This window comes from Cinclus cinclus, chromosome 8 (assembly GCF_963662255.1).
Source record: "Cinclus cinclus chromosome 8, bCinCin1.1, whole genome shotgun sequence".
Taxonomy (NCBI): domain Eukaryota; kingdom Metazoa; phylum Chordata; class Aves; order Passeriformes; family Cinclidae; genus Cinclus; species Cinclus cinclus.
Genome location: NC_085053.1, coordinates 29151081 through 29166219, shown reverse-complemented (window position 1 = coordinate 29166219; position 15139 = coordinate 29151081).

Sequence of the window (15139 nt, the reverse complement as noted above, 5' to 3'; positions counted from 1 at the left end):
AATCATATCCTATTTCCTTGAAATGTGGTTTCTATCTGCTTTCATGGTTGAGTTTTTGACTTCTCCCAGCCGCTGGTACCCACAGCAATTCCTCATCCCACTTTGTCAAGGATGGGAGCTGGGTCAGACCAGCAACTTGCTCCTCCCAGCAGCACCTGCTGGCATCTCTGAGGGACATCAGCAAAACTGCCTTTCATTTGATTTTCATAAATGAAATCTCCCTGTGCAAAAGCTGCATCAGCTTATCCTTGGCTTTTGTTAATTTGGTTGATTTATGAGCCTACTATTATTTATATTTATATTTATATTTATATTTATATTTATATTTATATTTATATTTATATTTATATTTATATTTATATTTAGTAACTATTCCTGAGAATACTGGCTTAGCCAAAGCAATCCAAACCCAAAGGATGCCTCTCAAAGCTGCCCTAATTGTTACCTTGTATTTCCATTGCTGAAGTAGCATTTGCTACCTGAAATTCAAGGATTTTTTTTCTTTCCATCATGCCGAAGCTTCTGGACTTATGTTGGAAAATCTTCCCTGGGGACAAGTGAGAGGCAAAATTCAGCCAAATTCACACTTAGTAGTGGTCATTTTCATATTACATTTTACATTATTTTATTAGATTCACCAGTGTAGAACACAAAAGTTTTAAATTATCGTGAGAAGCCGAATGGTTTTTCAATCTTCTGGCTAAACCACACTTTCAAAACTTTTTTATTTTATTTCTAATACAGCTGCATGCTTGACAACTTCATATCTGAACTTTGTTGCATAATTCTTTATAAAATCAAGGTCACAGTCAGTACCCAGTTGCATTTGGAGCTCCAAGCATTTCCAAGTCATCCCACTCCTGCACCCCCGCACAAAGTTAACACTACAAAGGGATTTTTTATTTTTTTTTTAAATAAACCAACCCCAGGAAATGAACGGGGCATTTCTCCTTTGGTTTCTAAAGCCTCGGGATGCTGCTGGAGTTCACTGAACAGGTTTCACATTTTGGTGCACAACCAAAACTCATTGACTGCCGAGCCCTGGGGGCAAACCCGGGCTCCTCCTGGAGTTCCCATGTGCTTCCTTGCCTCCTCTCTGCCTCCCTGCAGGAGCAATCCAGCCTCCAGCATCTTCCAGGATGTGGGAATCAGGAATTCCAACCCAGGGATCCACCGGTGGGGATGTTTCTAAATCAGTTGGGCTCATGCTCAGTCAGCATCAACTGGCAGAATGTTGAGGGAAAGAGAGGAAAAATCTCCCTCCAAAATGCCAAGATGAAAAGAGATAAAGACCCCAAAATTCAGATTCTGTGATGTTTGGATGTGAGTTAAAGCTGCTAATTCAGACAATCTGATCTTTGTCACCTTCTTAAACCTGGCCTTTCAGGGCTGTGGATTAAATCTGTCTCCTCCTATCGTAGAATCAGGGAATTGTTACGGTTGGGAAAACCTCTAAGATCATCAAGTCCAGCACCACCTCCACATTCACCATTAAACCATGTCCTCCAGGGCCACATGCAGATGTTTTTTGGACACTTCCAGAGATGGTGACTCCACCACTGCCCTGGCCAAGCCTTATCCATGAAGAAATTTCTCCTGCTACCTGATCTGACCTCCCCTGCTGCAACCATTTCCTCTCGTCCTGTTATTTTACTTTGGAGTAAACCCTGGAGAAGAGGAGGATCAACCTTGCTTGGCCTGTGGCATCCCAAAATTGGAGTGTGTCCTGCTGCAGGTTGGAGAGGGAAAGGACCCATGGGGTGAAGAGTTGAAGGCTCTGCTCTGCTAAAAGCATCAAAAATGCAGCCACTCAAATCTGCAAAACTGAGGCCATGCCTGAAAAACTTCATTTTTTCTTTTAGGGAGCATGGAAAGAGAGCTGGAGTCAGTGCTGGAGTACGGGAAGAGGAGGAACATCTGTCAGATATAAATCCCAGCCCCATGGTGGGAGTAAACTCGCTCTGACAGCAGATGCCAAGCAGGTCAGTCAGGAAACAGAACAAGTGGGATGGCTCTGGAATAGCTGGAGCACGCAATGGCCCTGGAGAAAACACTATTCCTGTAGGGAATGACTCAACGTGGCTTATTAATGGTGCATCCCCTCTGCAGGGATCAGGCTGTTGCCGATATATCTTCTCCAGTTGCTCTGCAGATAAATATTTCATTTCTATTCTGAAAACCGGGGTGTAAGTGTAAGTACAGATCCACATGGATGCAGAGGTCTCTTCTCTCCCCAGGCTGCTGTGCTTCCTTCACTCCCTGGCACATCCCTGTGCTCTCCCAGCAAACTGGGGGCACCATATGTCGAAAAAAATGTGGTCTGACCATGGGCAAATCCCCTTAAAAGTGGCACTTCTTTTACTGTACTGACCTTCAGGCCTGCAAGCAGCACAATATACACTCCAGAAGGTTATTAGGTAGTTATAACATAATCTGGAATAACAGAAGAGTTTTGAATAACTAAATAGTTGGGGAATAATAAAATAGTTGGGAATAATAATATAGTTTGGAAGCCTCATAGTTGCTGGCCAGTCCTCCTCCCAGTCCGTGGCCTTTCCCTAACTGGTTGTGTGCAAACTGCACATCCAGAAACCCTCGCAGGGATGGAGCAACTCCCAGGCCCTCACCAAGAAAGGAACTGAGGAGCTCTTTGTGGCCCTCATCTCTAACCTTGAAGCAAAGGCCTAATTTAATCCTTTGGTATAAATCCAGAATAAAAATAGAGAAAATAAAAGTTTGCATGAGGCTACTACTTTTCGCTTTGCTGCAATTCTTGCCCTGTATCATCTCCCAGTTCGTGTGCTTTATTTTATTTTTTCATCTGACCCCTTTTCAATTTGCCTTAATTTGATTGTGGCTGTCAGCACGCTGGCCAAGTTTGAGGGCTTCGTTTCCCCATGTTGATTTTCATGTTTAGTTTCCCATCCCTCTCATTATGCCTCTAAATATTTCCTCTGGAAGTTACAGTTTTGTGTTAGTTTTGGCTGCAGTTCTTGCTTCCCCGGTGAGTCTGATCTTTGCTCACTCCTGAGAGTTACAAGTTGTACACTGGATTAAGCCAAGGGTAGCAACTCTAATTCTTGGATTTAGGGGGGAATTTTTCAAGTAGCAATTGATTCATGCATCTGGAAACTGCTCCTCTAAACCTTGTTTTCTTCTATATGGATGCCAAACCATGTTATGCATCAGAAATAACAGTCCCTTTAACGTATTTAATTAATTCCTGACTGGGAAAGCACCTGTATAACTCTTTTTAGATCTGCACCCATTTGCACAAATATCACATGCTAGGACCCAAAAGACTCGAAACTCCAAGTTTTATCTCCTAGAGCAGCATCTGCCCACTTAATCAGTCATCCCCCTGCAGATTACAACCAGCAATGAAAATGGAAAAATCTCCTTGGTCTCCTCCTTCTGCAGCAAGTTTGCCTGTGAGAGCATTCTTTCCACAGCACCATCATCACCAGATAATATATTTAATATATTTAATGAAAGCTATCATGTGTGCGGTGTGGGATTTCAAAGTGAGCATTGTGCCCAGCTGCACAGCTCAGGACTGGGAAAACCTGATGTGAGCAGCAGGGCTGCAGCACAGGATTGCTGCTGTGGGCTCTGATTTTACACTGGATTTTATCCTAAATATCCCAGGGATGATGGAAGGGAGAAAACAAACTCAGAGGCTTCAAACTCTGGGTGTTGCAGGGCTGAAATGTTTAAGCAAGTGTTAAACCAGGGAGAAGCAGAGGCCATGAGGAAGAGGGAGGAAGGTGAAGGGGTTGGGGTGGATGCTGGAAGTTGATGGAAGCCCCCGAGGGTCTTCCAAGGTCCCAGAGAAAGAAAGTGGAAGACAAAACCAGAAACTTTGGAGCTTTCTGGTATTCCAGGAAGGAATTTACAGGTATTTTCTTACCTGTCAGTTATTTGAACACAAGAACATCTTTATCTCCTAGGAAAAAAAAAAATCACTTAGTGTGGTTTAACCACAGTGTTAAAGCAAAAATCTGTGATACAGGAAAAAAAGGATGACAGGATGGCACAATGATACAGTCACATAACAGACACCAAAGCTGCAGCCCAGCAGTTTGGGATTATGATGACCAGAAAAGCAGATGGCATTTTTTAACCTCTTGCCCAGCAGTGCTGGCAATTTCTAAGTCATGACCTTGCTCAAATCCCATAATGAGCTGAGAGCCTGCCTGGCTGTGAGCAGTTCACTGGCACACATCAGTGCTCACCCTGCTCTTGCTGTACCACACCTGAGCTGTGGCTGTGCTTTCCCAGGCTGCAGCAGAGGCTGCTGGAGCCTCTTCCCCAAACTGTGATTGCATCTCATCCCAGCTCTGCGCTGGGGAGCTTCCCTTAACTCAGCACATCTCCATAAAAATACCTGGGATTTACTGCATTGCCCAAAAAATACCTGGGATAATCCCTTTTAGCAGGACAGCCCCCAGTTTATTGGGAATTCTGTTAAGGTTCACCAGGAATGACCCCAAAAAATTGTGAAGGAGAAGGAAACTCTGCTTGAAACAAGCTGAAGGAATTCCTTGAACTGCCCTGGTTCTGTGCTGAATCAAGACCACATGGATTATTAACCATTTTTTCGTGGTTACAGGTGAAAGGACAGGCCCATGCTGTGAAACAGAGGATACAAATTTCCAATTCCCATTTCTTGATCTCTTAACTCTTCCATGGTTTTTCTCATTTGGAGTCATAACGGTTACTTATAAAAAGTACAGACCTAAAAACAGGTACTGGAAAGTGCAAACGTGATTAGGAAGGTGCTGTCAGTGAGATTATTGCTCAAATCAAAACACAGGTTACTTGCACTTTTTAAATTTTAGGATAATTTGAGAAATGTTTCTAAAAATAGCATTAAACGCTTTCCTTTTTTCTTTTCATTTTTAAACTTGTTTTCAATTTCAGTGTCATTTTGTACCCTGCACTGGACCAAGGGTACATTTCCCTCAGCAGCAGATGCTCAGGAACCACATGTGAACTCTGATTACATATGAGCAATAGTTTTCCAGAGACTCATAATTTGGCTAAATTTGGATTTTCACAGGTGTTTCAAAGGACACATTCTTGGCCAGTGTGGCAAAATTTACCAAACTCGGCTTCTCTCTTTTCCCAACAAAACAGCTTTGTGTTTTTTTGTTGTCTATAACCTCGGTTGGAGAAATGGCTGAACCTTTCAGCACAAATATCTTGGAGGCTGAAGTGAAAAACAGCTCGGAGCTTTCCAGCACAAATAGGGGAAAAAGAAACACTACCCAGGCTGCAAACCTGGATCTTATCATTGGGAAATGCAGGCAGCCTTGGGAACAGGCACTGCTACGGGCAAGATTTGTAATAATTCTGATACTCTAATCTCTTTATCTTCCTGCTGCATCTCTGCTTTTATCTTCGTGTTGATGCCGTGGAATTCGTGGCACCTTTTTTTTTTTTCCCTTTGCTTCATGCTGGAAATTGGAATGGCTTCATTTTTATGATTTGGACAAAGCGTGGTGCAACTTCCATGCTGTCCTGTGCTCAGGGCTTGGGATGAGGTGGAATCATCCTTTCCTTGGATGGGGGACCAGGTCCTGCCAGAGGATGGATCACAGAGCAGTGAGAACCTTCTAAGGGCATGGGGGGACCAGGAGTGTCACTGTCATCACAGGACAGGCTGGATGGAGGCATTTGTGGTGACAGGGAGAACGTGAGAGCCACCCATCTCTCTCCTGGCTCCTGGGAAACTGGATCCATCCCAGCTGTCCTGGCATGGGAATTCCTTGAGGTCCCTCATCCCTGTGTCCCTGTTTGCTGAGCAGACACTTGAATCACGATATTGCTGCTATAAATATCCCTGTCACCCAGAGCCTGGCTCGTGGGGACAGGGAATAACTCCTGCTAGACCTCCTGATATGGCTTGAGGAGCCCTTGGGAAGGAGGCTGGCAGATCTTTGTCTCCCAGAGCACGCTCTCTAATTAGGCAGAGGAGGAGGCTGCGTTCCCTGGGAGCCATCCCCACGCACTTGGAATTCAAATCTCCCAGCTCCAGCGCACAAACAAAGCTTGGGAAGAGCTGTCAGAGAGCAGGGAGAGCGTGTGGTCTGACAGGTTCCACCAGCCTGGCCGGCTGAGGGATGAGCCAGGCATGGAGGAGGTTGGTGAGGAGCGTTCCGGGCTGTTCAGCACCTCCTCTGGGTCTCTGTCTCCATCCCCTGCTATTCTGAGAAGTCCTTCCTGAAGTTATGGCAGGGTGCAGCTCCCCTCATCATCTATCGTGTTTTATCTTCTATTTTTTCCGCCAGGGTCAGGATTAAATGTGTGTATTTCTTGTTTGGACTCAGATGTTTATTAATTCTTATCTGTGTTACAGTGAGTTCTACAACTCTTCAAGCTAACAAGCTAAAAATGGAGAAGTATCTCTCCACAAGGCCTTTTAAGGATCAACTATGCAATTAAGAAATGACACCTACATTATTTTTGCTTTTAACCCAATAATTAGTCACCTGTGGTCTGCAAAGTGAACTTTTCTATGCTATCATACAATACTCCCTAGACCCTTCACCTAGAAGGTGAAGAAGGACAAACCTCTGCCCTGAAACCTCCACCTTGCTTTCTCTACATTACTGTATCCTAAAACCTTAAATTCTAAGTTTTTCACCGTGTGATATCACACACTTCTATTCAAACTACACACCCATGATCCCAGTTCTATCATTCAATTTTGGAAGCCTTCCCCATGGCCTTAGGTCAAATGCAGTGTTCCCCTGGGGGTCAGTGCCTGCAAGCACAGAAAGTCTAAAATTCCCAGTGACCAGGGTTCCAACAATCATCTTCCCAGGAGACACCTTTGTCCACAGGCTCCATCCCTCAGCACCCAAATTTCCAAACCTGGACACCGAGCTCTGCTTCCCTCCTCTGCATTTCTTATTCAGTATCACTTCAAATATAAGCCCAAAAATAAAACCAAGGGCCAAAATCCAGGGTTTTTCCTGCTCTGTGCTGACACCACATCCTCCCCATCATCCTCCTCCTCCTCCTCCACTCCAGCACATCTGGAATTCCTTTAGCAGCCAGGCTGCAACAGGATCCACACCAGAGCCTCAGGAACACCTTGAGCTGGTTATGGCCTCTGAAATTAGGCAGCCAAGAAGGGGAATTTTCTTCTACGACATTTTTAAGAATGCCTAATATGCACCTAAATAAATGCTGGAATGACACAATCTGCAGGTAGTTACCTTTTCAATATATCCAGCTCCATGGTTTGGAATTTTGCCACTCATTAGGACCTGGAGAAGTAAAGAAAAGTAAAGAAAATGCTTATTAACCCCCCCAAAAAGGGACTGTTTTGAGTATGTCTGTCTTGCAAGATCTGAGTGTAAATGTGGGATCTTTCTTACTCTGGGGGGTGTTATCAGAGTGAATCAGTGACAGGCTATAAAAAATACCCAAACTTCTTAAAAAATCAATACATTTGTCTTGTCTTTTGTCATTATTTTCAAGACCATGGTGCTCTTTTGTTTTGTGACAGCTTTGGCTGCATTTTTTTGGTATCCCTTTCATTTAAACCCTTTAAAAACTATTCCCTATGATACCATCACTCTGTGTCTATATGTGACACCTATTTTTCTTAGCTGAATTTCTCCCTGCATACTTTTAGTTCCGTGTTATCCCTCTAAATTACCCTGTGACAGCACTGTAAACTCGATGGAATCAGGGCCACTTTTAAGGAAAATGGTAAATTTTACTACCAGTAACAGCAAGATCTGCCAGTGGAAAGGTTGGAATGCACCTGAATCTGTGATTTTTTTTTGTCCTATTAAAAGGTAAATAAGAAAGGTTTTCCACGCTGATGGAAAATATGAGGTAAGAACATGCTCACGTTAGACTTAACATTTTATGACTGATCAAATAAATATCCCTGAACTGGAAAAAAAAAAAAAAAGTCCAGCCATAGGAGAAAGTGATTTATACATCTGTATTCAAACTCTAATTATAATTTCTAAATTGCTTGGCCTAGCTGCTAATTAAGCAGCTCATTTACAGGCTGGTTAAATAACAGCCCAAACATGCCTGTCTGGGATGAACCCAGGGGATCCAGTCACTTCCCTGCTCCTAAAAGATTTCTCTGAAAAAAATCAGCAAATGTCCCTGTTGGTATTGATGACAGATGGCACCTATGGTCACGCCCCCCCCCCCCCCCCCCCAATTATTCCTCATTATTTGGGTGTTGTTTTAAGCACTGCAGCTAATGAGGGAGTAGGGAAAGGAGTAAAGAGAAGCCTCAGTTATTTTATTAAAGCTAGAGTTTAAAGGAAAATACATAGGAATAAACTGAAATTGTGTACAAGCCACAGAGACTTAAATCTCAGACCAGAGACCACAAAATTCTGCAGCTGCTTCTTTTTTTTTTTTTTTTCCCCTAGCACTCCTTGAGATTTGCTGAAGAAATCCTTTGGAAGGCTGAAATGGGTGTTCTGGATTTTAAACAGGAAGCCAAAAGGACAAAAAGTGAAATCTCCTCACCCCCATCACTTCTCTGGAGTTTGGGATGTAAAATCCTGGTTTTATGGCAATCACAAGTGCTGGTGAGAATAAATTTTAGGAACTGGGAAGAAAGAACAGTTCTGTCTCTGAAGTTCAGTGCTGCTCTCTTGAACAACATGGAGCTGCAAATCTGAGATTTCTTTCCTAAATTAAACCTCTGCTCATTCTTTTCACTTGATTATTGGCATCATAATCAGAATGCAATTTGGTAAGTATTTCCAGATTATTTCTGAGCATCATAACACGTATAGTCTAGACTTAATTAAAGAAACGAAGAGAAAAATCCCAGCTGCTTTTCTTTTTCCATCATCAAGATTACAGCATTTATCAGTTTGGCTCTGCCTTCTGATTCTTATCACAGATTTCTGCTCCAACACCTAACAAACAGCTGGCTGTGGTAAAGAAATAGAACTTTTCCCAGTTATTCATCATGGAGGTTGGAAAAGTAAAAACCCTGATGAAAATGCAAAGATCCTCCGTGGCATTAAGGAGAAAACTTGAGCCTTTCTAAGGAATTCTTAGTTAATAAGTGATGGAACTCGCCTGAAAGTTTTCCATGCCTGTTGAAGCAAGAGGAAGTTTAAAGGGAAGTTGCACAAGGATAAGTATGCACTAATGAGGTCAAAATCCACAGGGTATGGGTACCTTTAGCACTCCTGGAAAGGACTCCCTGTGAATATTCACATGTTCTGGGATCCTGGATCCCTCCTGGGATCACAGGGAGGACGTGGAGCTGCTGGAGAGATTCCAGAAGAATCCATGGAGCTGCTGCAGGAGCCAGGCTGGGAGAGCTGGGGGTGCTCACCTGGAGAGGAGAAGGATCCAGGAAGAGCTCAGAGCCCCCAAAGGGGCTCCAGGAGAGCTGGAGAGGGACTGGGGACAGGGATGGAGGGTCAGGACACAGGGAATGGATTCCCAGAGGGCAGGGCTGGGTGGGATATTGGGAATGGCACAGGGTGCCCAGAGAAGCTGCAGCTGCCCCTGGATCCCTGGAGGTGTCCAAGACCAGCTTGGAGCATCCTGGAATAGTGAAAAGTGTCCCTGCCCATGGATTTTTAAAGGTCCTTTCCAAGCCCAAACATCCCACAATTCTACGTGGGCTCAGCGTGTCCTGCAGTCAGGGGAGGATCCCGGTAATCCCAGGTACAACATTCCACATTTCACAGCCCAGGGCTCCATTTGCAGAGCGTGGCCACCACAGGTGTGCAGGGGCCTTGTGGCAACCACAAAATCCAGAATGGCCCTGGGTTTGTCTCAATCCCCACCTGAAAAATCACCTGATTTCACGCTCTGAACAACGAGTTGAATCCGTTCCTGGAGATGATTTTTATCCCAATCAAAACAGAAAATAGAGATTGCTGCCTTTGGGCAGTGTCCATGGTCTGCCTCTGCCTACCAAAAAAAAAAAAAAAAAAAAAAAGCAGCAAATAAATGTTCCTGCAGTGGGAGAACTGGTGGCGACTTGCCCCAAAGCCTCCTGCAAATTGGCTGCAAATGACCCATGAGAGAGATGAGGAACAGAAGTGCTCCTGATCAGTGGAACACCCAACCACACCAGAGTCTGTCTGGACCCATCAGCCCGATTAGAAACAACACGGGATTTAAAAAGAGGGAAAAGCAGAATGCTCTGTTTGCCGTCCTGGGTGGATCCAGCTCCTTGGACCCGAGGATTCTGCTTTTTCTTTGATCATCTTATCACCAGTGGCCCTCTCCAATCTGCCTGCCATGTGCAGCCCTCCCTCCTGCTGGCAGAAACAAGGCAGAGACAAATGGCTTGCGAGGCAAAAAAAAATCCCTTTTTTGCCCAGCAGCAATGCAAAGATCTCCCAGCAGAGCCTTTGGTTGCTTTCCAGTGGGAATGACAAATTAAGATGGGGCACAGAGAGACCTGAGCCCAGCCTCAGATCCATCAGAGCAATGCCACAGGTCACAGCCTGGATTTCAGCTGCCTCTTCTTTGGGCCTGGGTGGATGAAGGCATTCATCCTTTCATTTTTCTTATCTATTATTCAGCAATTAAGCAAATTGAAATTGCATTTCTCTTGTGGGAAGAGTAGCTGGTAAAACAGAACCTCGAGCCAAAGGTGCTCAGGCAGCAAAGTGAAAATATTTTTTCCTTAATTCTCAACAGACCCAATGATCCCAGGCAAAAAAAAAGAAGTTTTGTGTGGGAGAAAAGATTTTAGCTTGTGCAAAGTAAATATATTTTAAATAATTGCATGGAAAAGAATAGTTTAAGTGCTTATCTCTGTCTTAAGTGTTTGCCACACAGATATCAAATTTATTTTATGTTGGTCAGATTATACCAGTGCAAACTCATTCATATTTATATATATCCAAAACAGAGCCAGGGTCTTCCTCCTTGCACATGACTGATCTCAAAAACCCCTCAATCAGATTAACAGCTCCAAGACACCTTTGCACTCACTTTGAAATGATTCTAAATTAGATTAAATTACCCCAGAGTTGTGATTTGCTTCTATCAGCCTTGACTTATGAATCAAATTAGCTTGAATTTAGCAGAATAGTTTCTTTATTAAATTTTTGGTGGATTTATTAGAATATCTGTGGTATAATTTGGCCAGCGTAAAATAAACTTGACATCTCTGTGGCAAATCCTTAAGATAGAGATAAACATTTAAACTGTTCTTTTCATACAATTATTTGAAATATATTTACTTTACACAAGCTAAATTTTTTCTTCCATAGAACAGCATTTTTCACCCTTAAATGAGCAGGTTATCCTTAGTTTTACACCAAAAGATTAAATTATGCAGAGAAAGCCTTGGGAAAAAAATTGAAGAAATGCATAGAAATGCTCAAAAGGGCCTTCAAAAAGGTGGGGTTTATTTAGTCATTAAAGATGAGAAAACACAAACTGGCACAAATACTGAAATAATTTTTTGCTCTGGTGAAGAGACACAGAGGTGCAGCCACGCAATTAAACACTGCCCTGACTTGCTCAGCAGCAACAATTTAGAAATTGAAAATGTGCTTTTTGGCACATGCAGCTGCACAGGAGTCAACCATGCAAACAAATGATTCACTTTAAAGGGATGCTTCCAAAAACACCAAAGGGGGGTGATATTCCCAAATCCAGCCCCTTCTGGGCAGGTTTAGGGAAGGGGAATTTGTCCCTGTGATGTCCAAGGAGATGCTTTATATAATTGGCACGATGGACAACAGGATATCACATCCCTCTGGGGCTACTTCTGGAGCTGGAATAAGAATTTGTAGGAGGAACAGACACAAGAGGGAAAGTGGAAACGTGCCAGGCTGGGTCAAGGAGGATATTGTGTCTGAAGGAGTGAGGAATGTGGTACAATACAGAGCTTGCCAAGAGAGGGAGAAATCGTTTGGATTGAAATAAAAGATTTAAAAAAAAAGACCAAAAGAAAGAAGATAGGAAACTATTGTAGCCCATCTGGAGGAAATCAGAAAGCAGCCAGGAATATTGATGCAGATGGAAAAGGCTCGTGGTGGCAAAGCTCTGCTGCCTGGGTTGTGGGGAGGAGAGCTGGGATGGTGCACGAGGCACAGGGCTCTCCTACCTGCTGGCTTTCACCTACTCCTTGATTTTGGAAGCTTTTTGGAATGGTTGTGACTTGCAGCCAACATTTCTCCTGCCCTCTGCAGCTCTAGAGGCCACCAGCCCAGAGGACACTGAGGTGTCACCCTCCTCCTTGCCCCTGCCCTGAGGTCACCTCAGTAATCCCAATAAAACAACCCTTCTAAATCAAACTTTAAAAACAGAATGGATTCAAATCCTGGTGAATTCCCCAGGATGGTTCATAAGAGGTGGAAAAGGGAAGAGGCAGCCAAGGATGGGGCTGTGGATGGAGCTCATTTAATCCCACTGAAAATACAAGACAGCAAGAGGGACCAGCACTTTTCCAGAGGAACAGGATCCAACAGGATTCCCCTCCCTGTTCCCTCCTGGACATCTGGAGGCAATATGGGAGGGAAGGTCAGTGGCCCCACACAGGGGGGAAAATAATTCATTTAAAAATACATGAGAAAAGTCCCAGCATTTAAAGGGATGTAAGACAGGAGATAATATAATTTCATTGAAACAAAAACGGAGATGAATTCTGCATTTGGAGCTTCAAAGCCTTGGCCCTGCTGTGTTTTGGGGAGAAAAAAAATCCTCCCTGGGGTCACCTCTGTGCTGTGCTCAGGTTGGGCAGGCCTCCAGTGCAGCAGGTGCCAGAGGCTCCCACGTCTTCCTGGCTCCTCTGGTTGTACTGGGATAGACTGGGAAGAGTTCTGGGTCCAGACAGAGCTGTGGGACTGAGCAAGCCAAAGCCACCATCTGGGCAGGAACTGGATGGGGACTTTGCCCAGAGCAGCTGTCCCTGGATCCCTGCAATGTCCAAGGCTGGACACTGGGGCTTGGAGCAGCCTGGGATGGTGGGAGGTGTCCCTGCCATGGAATGGGGTGGAATGGGATGGGATTTAAGGTCCTTTTCAACCCAAACCTCCCCTGGCCCAGCCTGAGGCCGTTCCCTCTGCTCCTGTCCCTGTTCCTGGAGCAGATCCCAAATCCCCCTGGCTGTCCCCTCCTGTCAGGGACTTGTGCAGAGCCACAAGGTCCCCCCTGAGCCTCCTTTTCTCCATCTGAGCCCTTTCCCAGCTCCCTCAGGAATTCTCCATCCCCTTCCCAGCTCCCTCAGGAATTCTCCATCCCCTTCCCAGCTCCCTCAGGGATTCTCCAGCCCCTTCCCAGCTCCCTCAGGGATTCTCCAGCCCCTTCCCAGCTCCCTCAGGGATTCTCCAGCCCCTTCCCAGCTCCCTCAGGAATTCTCCATCCCCTTCCCAGCTCCCTCAGGGATTCTCCATCCCCTTCCCAGCTCCCTCAGGGATTCTCCAGCCCCTTCCCAGCTCCCTCAGGAATTCTCCATCCCCTTCCCAGCTCCCTCAGGGATTCTCCAGCCCCTTCCCAGCTCCCTCAGGAATTCTCCAGCCCCTTCCCAGCTCCTCCTCATCACCTTCATGGCTGTAGGAAAATACATCCTGCAAAGACACTGAAAACAAGAAAAAAAATTTTAAAAAAAGAGCCTGGATCACCCATGGGACATCTGACCTGAGAAGGCAGCACTGCACGAGGTGACAGTGACAATTGCCAACTCTAAATTAATCTGCCCAATAGTCAGACAACTTGGTTCCATTTTCAAATGAAAACAAACGAACAAAAAACCCCCCAAAACAACAACAACAACAAAAACCCAAAACAAAAACAAACAACCAAAAAACCACAACAACAACAACAAAAAAACAACCATAAGCTTTAAATGATGGAAATAATCTGATATAACCATGGGAAGGCAGCAAAGCTACAGATGGTGCTTCCCATCAGGATCAGGTCTATAAAACAGCCCAGAAATTCCCAAAACATCACAGGCAGGTGCTGCAAATGCATTGAAAACACTCAGCACGAGGTAAAAAATAGGGAGAGCATCCAGAAGGAGACAGGATGGGAAGAGGGAAGGGAGAGGGAGCAGGAGGGAAAAGATTTTTGTGTTTGGGATCAAGGCTGGCACAAAAATCTCAGCAATAAAACAAAATCATTCATACACGCAAAGTAAAATTATACACACAAATAAAATCCTACACACACACAAAAAAATCACACAGAAAAAGCTATACATACAAATAAGATCAAATCACAGATACAAATAAAATAAAATCATATAAAAAAATCACCCAGATAAAAATTATACACAGAAATAAAATCAAATTATACAAATGAAAAGGTTATACACAGAAAGAAAATCATGCACACAGAAGAATCACACAGGTAAAAATATACATACAAATAAAATAAAATCATACACAAAAAAATCACACAGGTAAAAATATACATACAAATAAAATAAAACCATACACACACAAAAAAAATATCACACAGGTGAAAAACTATACATGGAAATAAAATCACACAAAAATCATATGCACATAAAGTAAAATCATACAAATTTTTTAAAATCACACTGATAAATTATACACATAAATAAAATAAAATCAGACACACAAAAATAAACACAGATAAAAAAATCTACCCACAAATAAAATAAAATAAAATAAAATAAAGTAAAATAAAACAACGCACACAAATAAAAATATCACCCACCATCCCAAGGCAATGCCAGCGCAGAGCTGAGGTGTGGGGAATTTTGGGAATTTCAATCCAAGCCTGCGTGGGAATGGGAACCACGAGCAGGGCAGAGCAGTGGCTGGGCTGGCTGTGGGTGCAGTTCATGATTATGGGGGAGGAGATGGGATTTGTTTCTGTCTTGTCCTGGCTGTGTTTGGGGTTGTGTGGTTTGGAGCCCCAAACTGCTTGTTTGGGGTTTCGTCAGCTGGGGCAACAGCTGCTGTAAGAAACGCCTCGGCAAAGCAAAGCCAGTCCCTTTCTGAATGCTGAGTATGAACTGATGCCACAAAGCCAGCATCTGCTCCAGGATATTCAGGGTTTTGCTCCTAAAGCCACAAGGAAAGGTTTGGTGGGGGTTTCCCAGCCGGGAATCCACAACGAGGGTCAAAAGTTGAATTTTGAGAGGGGCAATCCCATGCAGCTCTAAAGTCCATCCTTAGGAATTTTTGTT